Genomic DNA, 12,080 nt, shown 5'->3' with positions numbered 1-12,080 from the left:
TAGTCCATTCCACCCCATTGTTAAACTATATAAAAAAGGCGATACGTTTTCTTCGATGTGCGACAACATGTCAACACTCGCCCAAAAGGTTTAGCGCAATGCTATCTTAACTGATAGTTGAATGGATGAGTTTATCGTTTTCTTTTATTATTTTTATTTGAATTTATCAAGTTTTTTTTAAAATCATTTGGTTTTTTGTAATCGATTGGTTTATTTGTTATCATGTTCCATGCAATGCTTAGATATTAATACTGTAATGATGTAATAGAAGCATGCCGTGTGCAAATGAAAACTAAAGTACAGTTTGCTAAGTAAAACTACGATTTACTTTAAATATTTAAATTTGTAATCTTTTTTTCTTTTTCTTAAATTTGTTTCAATATTGAATAAAATACATATTTATATGGACGACATGCCCCATTACTCCTTTTAAACTAAGTAATTAAGTTCCAAAAGCATTTTTAAAATAATTTTTTTCTCTCGTTTCTATTTATAGTAGAATTTGTCACATAACAATGAAATAAAAAGGAGTAAATAAATATATGAGAGAAAAACATTCCACGTATTACAAAACTAAAATCTGAAATGAAATATTTGGAATGGGTACTTGCACTTAAAAAAGATCTCAATACCCACATATGAAACCTATGTCGTCAGCTCCAGCTAATCGTTAAGTTTCCCCACATAAGGCAGAATGTTAATTAACGTGAAGTTGATTAAATACTGGGTAGTATCGCTCATCAAATTTGTTAAACTATAATTCTTTCTCGTCTGAATCTTATACTTAGATTTTTATGTATTTTATTGTAACCGTAATATACTTTTATTTTGTGTATCTGGCAACTTCGATGCATAGTTAGTTTGTGTATGTCTACATGGTTTCGTGCCTGTCTTTATATTAAGTAAGAAAAATATAATGAAGGAATTGATATATTTATGGAAAAATATAGAATGTGACACTTACGAGAATTGATACTTGACAGGCTTAGATTACTCTAAATTGAATAAAAAGAACAGTTGCAAACGTAAGCAAATGCCACGCTTCAACAACCCATCAGGATCGATATATCCACACTACGTAGGTATCCCATTGATTGGGAAATTTTGTGTTCCTACATAAATGCATGATATGAAAAATTTCGGAACACTAGCGAACACACTAATTTGCGCAATCCTACCTTTATTCAATAATTTTTATTGGAATGAAGCAATAGAACTAACCGCACCAAGCTAAGTTTTTCGTTCCTTCACACCATAAATATAAAAATTATTCATGATATAATCATACCGTAATATGACGTTAAGGCCGGTATAAAATGTCCTGATTGAAATTGATGGAAACTTATTTTGCTTGGATCGTGTAAGCGATCTTCCAAGTTCTTGGTCTAAGTCCCTGAAAGATAGTTGAGCATGTTCGACTTTCTATCTAAGTTTTAACGCCCTTTACCAATCAGCTTTTAAAGTTTCGTTACGTCAACAAGCAGGCATCACATTATGTCATTTCGCTGTCCGTTTTCATAAATTTTATTCCGAATAAATTAATCTGTTAGGGTCTATTTGTGTTATTATGATTTTATTTGAATTTATTTTAGTAATTTTGAAGTCATGTAAGCATGATTTTTTTAAATGTTGAATATGAGCAATGCGCATGCGCAGGTGTTTCATCCGACCCATCGGTGACATTCAAGAACTTGTATAGTGTTAACGAATCACCCAATTTCTTGGACAGAGAAATTCTTCCAAGTTATCGGATTCAAGAACTTGGACCGTGTAAACAGGCCTTTAAACTATAAGCCATATAGTGTGGAAAAACAACTGTAACCGTTTTCTTTTGTGTAATATCTTGGGAACGCATTGGGCCCCTATTTACCAACCTTGGCTCAACAAAGCTTTAAAAGAGCCATTATTTTGCCAATATTGGACCGATATAGAAATGTTCGATATACCCGATATTTTACAGCCACTCAAATTCAGTTGATATTTTATTTCCCTTATTTACTCAATATCGGCCTCATACAGATTTTTTTTATTCACCCGATATTTTAAAGCCGTTATTCAGCCTGTATCGGTTTGATATAGAAGTGTCAGACTCAACTGATGTTTTATAGCCGTTATTCAGCCAATTTAAATCCTGCATAAAATTGTCCGATGGTCCCGATATTTTATAGCCGTTACTCAGCCAATATAGACCATAGATAAAATTGTATAATTCACCCGATATTTTAAAGCCACGCTTCAAATATCGGGTGAATAACGGCTATAAAATATCAAGTCAGTAGGACAATTTCAGATACGGTCTATATTGGCTAAATAACGACGGCTAAAAATATTGGATGAATCTACATATAGTCAATGTAGATTCATCCAATATTTTTAGCCGTCGTTATTTAGCCAATATAGACCGTATCTGAAATTGCCCTACTGACCTGATATTTTATAGCCGTTACTCAACCAATATAGCCCAACTAATGTAAAATTGTTGGTAAAGTTGTCGTGATGATGTTAAGTAGAAATTCATGAATGAAACATTAATGTATTATGCATTTTTTTAACTTACAAATTTTCTGAATGCCGTTGAATTAATTCACCGACTTAGATACTTTACATGTTTAACAAATGTTTGTTAATAGACTGACTATTGTTTCTTTGAATTGGAATTGCTTAATGTCCTTTAAGCATAATAGGAAGCAAATTCAATCACTTTACAGATTTCTAATATTGTACATGTTACTTCAGATCGCTAATATCTTTGCTAGGAACCAGTGAAAAAACAAGGGTAGGACTTCATCAAGGTTAAATTTATGATTTAGAGGAAATAGTCGTTTGTTTTAAGGAAAGCACGTTATGGAATTTTAAAAATCTGTCTCCATAAATTCTTAGATGTTTACTTAAGAGAGCTTCTATTTTAATGTGGATATATCAGTCAGAAAATTAAACAAAGATCTGAGGGACGTGACCGAGGGTCATTGTTGGTGTTGGTGTCCATGGTAACTGATAAGAGAGCGATTATTCCCGTTCTGTTCGTGAAGATAAGATAATAGGAGGCAATTGCAGTCAATTGAATTCCCCCTTAATAACTTACTCCTTTGCTACAAAAAGTTCGAAAGGAACAGAAAAAAAACTCTTTCGCGTCTGGTAGAACTACGTGATACGAAAAATGAACGATTAACGTAGTTCGAGTTGATAAAACCCTTTAAATACGACTTCACTTAACTTTTTGTGTCGTAATGTGGAATGTGTCCGCAGGCTGTTGAAATATTTTTTTTTTATGAAACACCTACCAAAATGTAATGGTTATAACTCATTAAAATCAAATAATAACAGTTTATTTATTTGTAACTAAAAATTGTTACATCTTTATTATACAGGGTTCCCACAGTCCTTAGAAGTCCTTCAAAACTGCTCAACTTTTATTTTGGAAAATAATGACTCTTGAAAGTACTTCATTTTGGTTCAAGTTTTTTAAAAGTGCTTCATTTTTCAGCCTCACTGCAGTTGATAGGAATTATTTTTCAGTTCAATGTTTTAAAACAAAAAATTGTTCTGTTATCACCTGGAATCAGACCATGCACTGAGAGTAAAGCATTTTAGAGAGACAAGAAGGGATATATGTGAGAGGGCTACAGGCAAGGAAAAAAAATTTGAACTAGAATCCATAACAAAAACTATTTCCAAAAATATTGGAAGAATTAAATAAATGTGTGTAATATTTCAGTGAGTAATAAGTAACTGTATATTTATAAAAAGCAGTAACATTTTTTTTTAAATTCATGATTGAACTAAAAATTAAACAGATCTGTAATAAACAGGGTTTGAAAAATCCCATCCCACCTAGGTTTTGCATCAAAAACTTGAGATTTATTGGGTTTTTGGTGAAAACCTCAAGTTTTATCAAAAATATTTTAAATTTTTACTCCTGAGTACTAAATAAGAATGCATGATTTGCTCCTAACAAGAAAGTTAAATATTTGGTAACTATTTATAACTTGTTTTGTGTCAATATATTTTTTTTTTTAAGTTTGAGATTGTTACGCTATTGTTTTTATTTCTTAAGGATAAGCAGATTGTTACGTAAAAATTTAAATCTACCCAATTAGAAGATCTCAAACTTTTTGTTATCAATGTCTATTAGAATAAAATTCAAACCTAGATTTTAATAATCATTTTCAATTAACATTGCAACTTAATATGCTATTTTTAGAACAATTTCTATTCAACTTTTGGTTGCTTTATAATTAGTATATGTTTTTCGTCAGATTGTGTAGTAAAATTATGTAAAGTTAATTCCTAATATCAGTTTTAGGCTGGAAATAATTGTAAAGCTCATCATAAAAGTAAATATTACACATGATGTTGAGTAATAATTTCAAAATGGTTAAGTTACAAATTATTTTCAATATGCTTTTCATTAAATTTTTCAATGTATTTTTTCAAAAATATTAATTTATGATAAAAATAAAATATCAAACCATAATAATAGTAGAGAATAATATTAAGAATGATAGAGGATGGTAAAGAATTATTACAAGTAAATGTCTATGAATGATGAAAAAATAAATAATTTATCAATATTTGTTAAATATGTAATCTTACCAATTTTCTGGCCATAGAAATGTGTTGATACCGTTGAAAAATCATTTTAGACCCTTTTATTTATATGTTTCACTAAGAACTAATAAAAAATATATTGGTTTGAAAATTATAAATCTTAAACATAATTGTATTTTTATTCTATACTTTTCACATAAAATATTTATTGCAATTAATTTTTAAAAAAAATAAATATATTAAATTAAGCCTAATGAAAGAAAAGTGGAATGATTTAAGGTTAGATATTAGTTAAGGTTAGATGTTAGTATGACCAGTTTTTACTTGAAATAGGACTTAATTTAACGTGGCATGGTTAAGAAAACTACTCTCACAACTTAGTATTAATTTTTAAAATATATACCCTTATAAATGAAACGTTTTGTTAATAGAAGAAAAACAAAAGAATTTTTTTTGCGTAACTGAATATTTACATAGATTGGCCCATAGCTGAATATGTGATGCATGTCTAGTAGCGAAATATATAAACTTGTAATAATTTTTTAAATATTTTTCCCAAATTTCTTTATTTACTCCTTTTTTTAATATATGGAAAAAATTGCAAATTTTAATTTCTGCGCCTAATTTAATTGTTCAATTTCAATGAAATGATTAAAAAGAAAATACAGATAAGTTTCATAGATGTCGTTAATCCTTATCAATCTGATAATGTTTGTAAAAAACCCGACCCGGGTTTGCAAAAATTGTTTGGTCCGACTTTGGCCAGCCCTGTTAATTAATACAATTTTATCAGTACTTAAATGTTTTTTTATAAATTTTTTTATACATTGATTTTTTTTAAGAATGTTAAATAATTAGCACTGTCACTGGTTGTATATATTTATTCAATGATAAACAATCAAACTATTTTTAAGATCCACAATTTTTCAAAAAATGTCCTTAATTTTTACAAAAAAAGTTCTTAATTTTTCAGAAAAGTCCTTAATTTTTTCCGAAAAGGTTCTTAAAGGTGCTTAATTTTTACCTTGTTAAAAGAGTGGGAACCCTGTTATAATTGTGTGCTTTTATTTAAATTTATGATCAGCGTTCAGAAATCAACCCTTTTTTGGGGTTTACGTTTATTAATATTCAATTTCGTTGCTTGTCATTGTGAAACTAACTCAAAAGACCAAGGGCCGTGGTGGCTCAGGTAATAGAGCACTTCCATTGAGGTGAGCCGGATTTAAATCCCACCAATGGCTGGTCTTTACGAATTCCGCATCTGGCTTGCACCGACCACAGTGCTGACATAAAATATCCTCAGTGGTAGACGGATTATGGCTTAGAGCCCCCTTGCCGCCGGCTAACCATGGGAGGTTTTCGCGGTTTTCCTCTCCATGTAGCATAAATGCAGGTTAGTTCCATCAAAAAGTCATCCACGAAGGCAAATTTCTCCCACTATTCGATCCACGAGTTCCCTTGTCTTCTGGATAGGGTTCAAAAATTAAAAGGCTACGGGGATGATTGGGTTTGCTGTTCAATGATGGTTATAAAATGAAATAAACGAGTCATTTCGTATTTTAAACGCTGACTTTGGTGTCAGGGTATGATACAGATGTAGGTAATCGTTTCGAACACTTTAAATGATGAAGTAGGCTAAATTTAATAACAACTGTAGATTTACCCTTGACAGTCTTGTAAAAAAAAACAATTAACATGTTCAGTCCTTAACTCAAAAAGCTATTTTGTTATTAAAAAAATGTATTTGAATGATTTAGGAAATTCTTTGGAATATTTGAGTGAAAATACTTCACATTACGAATTTATCTAGGTATTTATTTATGACTTTTAACTGTCGTAAGCCCAAAATAGGGTCGGCTGTTCAACGACGGTTATGAAAGGTTCAAACATTGAGACAAATTGGCCTTCCCAGAGGAATTTTATATGGAAATTATGTTCATTTGCGTGACATGGAAGAGGTGTTTATGCTCCTGTATCAATTGGTTTACATTGTAATGCAATACGTTAAAAATAAATACAATGAGGAAGTATATACAAAAAATCTCCTGAATGAGAACCCATTACATGTATGTTTAAATATTAAAGTATTGCTTATAAACTAGTGCAAATCATGTAGTTATTAAAAAACCACAATGCATCTAATAATTGGGTCTAATTACTATAATATACTAATATAATGCTTGATATAATAAATATTCTAGATCTATATAATATATGGTCTAAGTTTATCCTATCGTGTATCAATGTGTTAAATTAGACGATATTTAATATAAATTTGACGATTGGATAAATTAGACGATATTTAATATAAATTTGACGATTGGATAAATTAGACGACATTTAATATAAATTTGACGATTGGATATATTAGACGATATTTAATATAAATTTGACGATTGGATAAATTAGACGATATATTATATAAATACTGAATATGTATTATATAAGATATTATATTAGCATATTATAATAATTAGACCAAACTATTAGACGTATTGTAGTGTTTTAATAATTTTGCACGCGTTTATATGCAATACTTTTATATTTAACTATACATGTAATGGGTTTTAATTCATGAAATCTTTCATATACTTTCTATTTGTATTTATTTTTAACAAATTGCATTATAATGTTAACCAATTGATACACGAACATAAACACTTGTAAACCGGTTTCATTCGCGTAAAAACAATAAAGCTGAATAGTATCACCTGATTTTTCATAGAATCTTATAGCGCGTTTAATAATTTCGCCAGGGACTGTAGAGTGCATGAAAATCTGATCATCTAAGCAAAAGTTATTTCGGAAAGTGTATTTTTTTTTCATTCTTAAATGTTTTCTATAAAATACGTGATTCAGTTATTTGTTTGAGATATTACGAGATGAAATCCTTTCGCAAATCGAAAGAGGGAAATAAATCCATTTAAAAAAAAAAAAGAGATAAGAGATAAGAAACCGCTGACGCTCTCCTCCACTCTAAGGCTTTAATGATGAAGCCCCTTTGCAAATTTAATAACAACTGAGGATTTGGAAAAAGGTTCTTTCCTCCCCGGAACACGTGCCTACAAATACGCGAATGGAGTTTTCAAACTACTTCACGGAGGCTGGCGATCCCGTGTTTTGGAATAAATTACACTGATTCCATTTTTTTCTTTCTTTTTTTGAATGACCTTTTTTCGCAAATTCCGAAATTTGAATCTCTGCAAACATCCAGAACTTACAATTCAGAATACATAATGGATAATATGAGAATAGATATTTATCGTGACGTATAATTGTAGAGTAATTCTGTTCTTTGCCTTATTAGTAAAATAGGAAAATTCTGATATATGATCAAACAAAGGAAATTACCCTTCTTTAATTGGCAGCATTTTTAAAATTAACATACAGTCACTGGTCAAATTATTAGACGAACTCTAAGATTCTATTTAAAATCTTAATTATCAGTAACATGTAATGGGTTTCTATTAAGGAGACTTTCAATATACTTCCCATTTGTATTTATTTTGAACGTATTGCGTTACAATGTTAACCAATCGATACACGAACGTAAACAAGTGCAAAAAGGGTTCCGCCGAGTAAAAAGAATAAAACTGTATAGTCACATTTATAACTCTAAAAATATTATGTTAACAGATTATCAGACAATATCTTGCACAAGGTCAAAGACAGTTTTTAAGCATTCCTTTTTATAGAATTTTTCCAACACTTTTTTCAACAGTTGGACGAAAAGGTCATATCCCCTCTGTCCGAACATAAACAAATTCAATTTATAAGTGAATACTTATTTTATTAACAGGAGCATGGGAAGAAGTCCTAGAATTGGCGAGTTATCGAATAATAATACAGCCAAAAATGAAGTCCCTTTGTTAAAATTATTATACATTTTAAATAATTTGGTGGAAAATTTAACGTTTTTTGGAAAATAAAGTAATAGCCCAATTTAAAACAATTAAAAATGGAAATATTTTCAGTCGCTCTTTATTAAATGGAATGCAAATTCAATAACTCATTCAATTTTATTTTAACAGGACCAAGAATGCAGGAAAAAAAATTAAAAGCTAGGAAATATGTTCAACAAAAGGTAGTTTCAACAAAATGTCCTCCACGAAGGCAAACTTTCCCCCAAATTTCGTAATATTTTTAAGCAAAATTTGGTTTCATTTTCGAAAGCTATTTCATATTACAGTCGGACTTCTTTTTAACAAAATTCCATTTTGCAAATGTTTTTATTTTGAAGTTTTTTTCGAGGAACCAAGAACATTTTGGAAATTTCTTTTCTAAAATAACTTCCAAATAGCGAAGTGAATTTTCTATTAACGAACTTTGAGATACACTTTCCCTGTTTCCCAAAATATTTCAGAACTATTTCAAACATTTTATGGGGTAAATGACTTTGAATTGATTTTCGAAGCCACTTAACTATTAGAGAAAGCAGTAAAATCCCTTTCCTTTTTGTTTGCATTTCAAACGAAAAACTCAGACAAAATTAACTTATTTAATCAGTAGCAAATTAACTTAAGAAAGGTCGTGGTAATGTATGCTTAAAATAACTGTTATAATAAATGCAACTATAATTTTATACATATAATAAGCTTTTTCTTTTATTGGAAATGTATGTAGCATGATAATGTAACACTAGATAATGTTTTTCTCTATTCTTGCTTTCCATGCAGATTTCTTTTACAGGGTTAAGATTTATAAAATAAATAGTAGATACTAGTTTACAAGATAAAGGTGTATCAATTTCTATTTTGATTATGTCTAGTGCTTATGAATTTAAAAACTGTTTTGTGTTTAAGTATTTCAAAAGGTGATTTTCTGTTTAACGAATTTTCCATATAACGAACTTATTATCGGGATTTAGCGACTTCGTGAAATAGAGGTTTGACTGTATTTTCGAACAGAATTCTCGTTGTCGTGTTAAGTGCGCAGTTGTTGTTGGAGAGTTTATCCCCCTATACACTTTTAGAAAAGAAGTAATTGAAAGAGATGCTAGAAAACACTCTCGAGCGTCGAAGAGGGGGATGGGGGATAACGCTTCCCTTGAGAGTTCTGTTCGATCGAAACAGAGGGAGAAAAGTCGATGAAGACAAAACACATGTTGTAAAAAAAGATACAGAGAGAGAGAGAATTGTATATCGGAAAAGGGGGGAATGTTTTCTGACTTTTGATACCGCAGGAAGAAATATTACTTGTAAAATCAAATATATTGCCTTTCATTGCATAAAATAGAAAATTTTATTACAGACATGAGAAATTGAATTTAAGAGTTCGATATCTTGAATATTTGCTCTAAAAGACATTTCATTTGAATTTTTACTCGCATTTATTTTAGACGCCAAAACTGCTGTCGATTTAGGAATATTAATGTTTCGTGGTTTATTTTATTTAAACTTTCTTAGTGTTTAAAAATACTTAGAAATAAACTTATAATTAGTTTTATTTACTTATACATTTGCCCGGTATACCCTACATCAATGTTATTTCAAGCCCAGTACGCATTTATATGGTACTCCGAATACTGATGTTTCTCCTAATCTATCCGCGGCAGATATTAAAAAAAATAATATCAAGGAATAAATTAATATCAAATCGGATATAACAAATATTTCGGACATGCACCAAAGCAACTATAAGATTGTAGACATTCATCGGTGAAAGTCGACATTCCCTTGATTTCGCTCATTCGCGGTAACATATATATTATCTTGGTAAAGTATTTAATTATTCTCGTATTTAATACTTTGCCTAAATAGATAAGTTATCGTATGCAATGCTTAGGTAAATTATTTAATAATTCTCATATTACACATGGGCGAAATGGGTCTTGCTTTGGATTTAATGGCGTTTACACATTTTTCAACTGTGTTCAAGAGTAATAGTAAAGAGTGCGCATGCGTCATCATTGCATGCGTTGCTATGGCGACCGCTGCTGTTTTACTTTTTATTTTCACTAGCAGGCATTTTTAATGTATTGACATCATAATAATTTAAAGTATTTTTATATTATTTTTATTTTTTACGTATAATGACTGACTTGACGGTGATCTCAATACAAATATGAATGCTGAAGAAGGAAAAGTATTTTGTGAAACACGTACATAGGCAAGGATATGAAATCAAACATCCAATGGAGACAGTTTTTGCAACCCATTATTTGAAATGTTTAACGGAGTCCATCCAGAAAGAAAAAAGCATTTGACCAATGGGTAACCAGTGATAAGGCGACCACAACTTTTATTTAATATATTTTTATAAATATTGGCGCCTTAACTTCTTCGTGTATTATTTAATTCTTTGTCTAAAACCGTTTCAATACAATGCTGGTCTATTCTACACTGCCGGTACCATCAAAAAATGCTGAGTAGCATTGCGTGGGGTTGAATATCCTATTTCCAAACGAGATAGGACAGGAGACGTTTTTCCTAAGAGTATTTTCTGAGCTATGCGAAGATAGCCCCCGAAAATGAGGAAATTCAAAAATTCAAACTGCATTCGTTTGACCATTTTTTGACCACAAATGACCACCCTTAAATTTTTTTTTGACCACCCTTATTTTGGACACAATCCCAAAAATTAAATTCGGAGGCTAACTTCGCATTTTTTCGAAAAATATATAAAAATCCAATTTCTGTATTGTATTCGTTTGACCACTTTTTGACCACAAATGACCACCCTTTAATTTTTTTTGACCACCCTTATTTTGGACATAATCTTAAAAATTAAATTCGGGGGCTAACTTCGCATTTTTTCGAAAAATATATAAAAATCCAATTTTTATATTGTACTCGTTTGACCACAAATGACCACCCTTTAATTTTTTTTGACCACCCTTATTTTGGACATATTCCTAAAGATAAAACTGGCGTGAAGTTAGTCCTCAAAATTCAGGAAAATAACAAATTTCAACTGCACTCGTTCAACTGCACAACATTTTTGACTACAAATGACGACCTTGAAGTTTTTCCGACAATTCTTATTTCAGTCTTTCTTTTAGCGATATCAATATAATATATTTTAATTATAGCTGACATCTAAACGTAGTAATGATCAAAAACTTTTTCTTGCAATATAAAAATTTTAAAAATAAATTCCAAAATGACTATGTACTTCAAATGCAATGATTATAATCCATAAAAACGAGGAATGCTAAAAACTATATGTATTAGTTTTGTTCACATTAATCGTATCTTTATTTTCTGCAATGTTATTTTAAAATTGTTTTACAAGTAGAAAAATAAAAGTTTAATAAGATGTAGTAAATCTAAAACATTTCTAAAACAATTATTAAGTAGTTATACTGTTTAAAAACATTTTTCTCAATAATGATATATAAAATTTAACATATTTCCTCTATAAAAGAGTAGAAATAGTTTCATAGCAATAAAGTTATTTTAGAAACCAACCATAACACCTTTTTCTCCAGTAGTGTATTAGCTCTCATCAATATTATATATATATAGATAGTAAATAGTTATTCTTCTCTAGCCATGGTACATAAAATTAGTTATATATTAAATTAGCATACA

General features: G+C 29.9%; 1 protein-coding gene across 4 annotated transcripts in view; it reads left to right on the top strand.

Moving 5' to 3' along the window:
* LOC107447594 (uncharacterized) overlaps window positions 1-12,080 on the top strand; it is a 140,431-nt gene that overhangs the window by 106,757 nt on the left and 21,594 nt on the right. The window contains exon 4 of one of the 4 annotated variants that reach the window (XR_011637570.1): window positions 39-1,227. The exons of the other annotated variants lie outside the window; for them this stretch is intronic. The gene's annotated coding sequence lies outside the window, so the exon portion shown is untranslated. Of the gene's footprint in view, window positions 1-38; window positions 1,228-12,080 lie in introns of those variants that run through there. 4 annotated transcript variants of the gene reach the window in all.

The sequence above is a fragment of the Parasteatoda tepidariorum genome, chromosome 8, assembly GCF_043381705.1.
Source record: "Parasteatoda tepidariorum isolate YZ-2023 chromosome 8, CAS_Ptep_4.0, whole genome shotgun sequence".
NCBI classification, from domain to species: domain Eukaryota; kingdom Metazoa; phylum Arthropoda; class Arachnida; order Araneae; family Theridiidae; genus Parasteatoda; species Parasteatoda tepidariorum.
The sequence above is the reverse complement of the archived record's forward strand: the minus strand, read 5'-3'. Positions and strand labels throughout refer to the sequence as shown.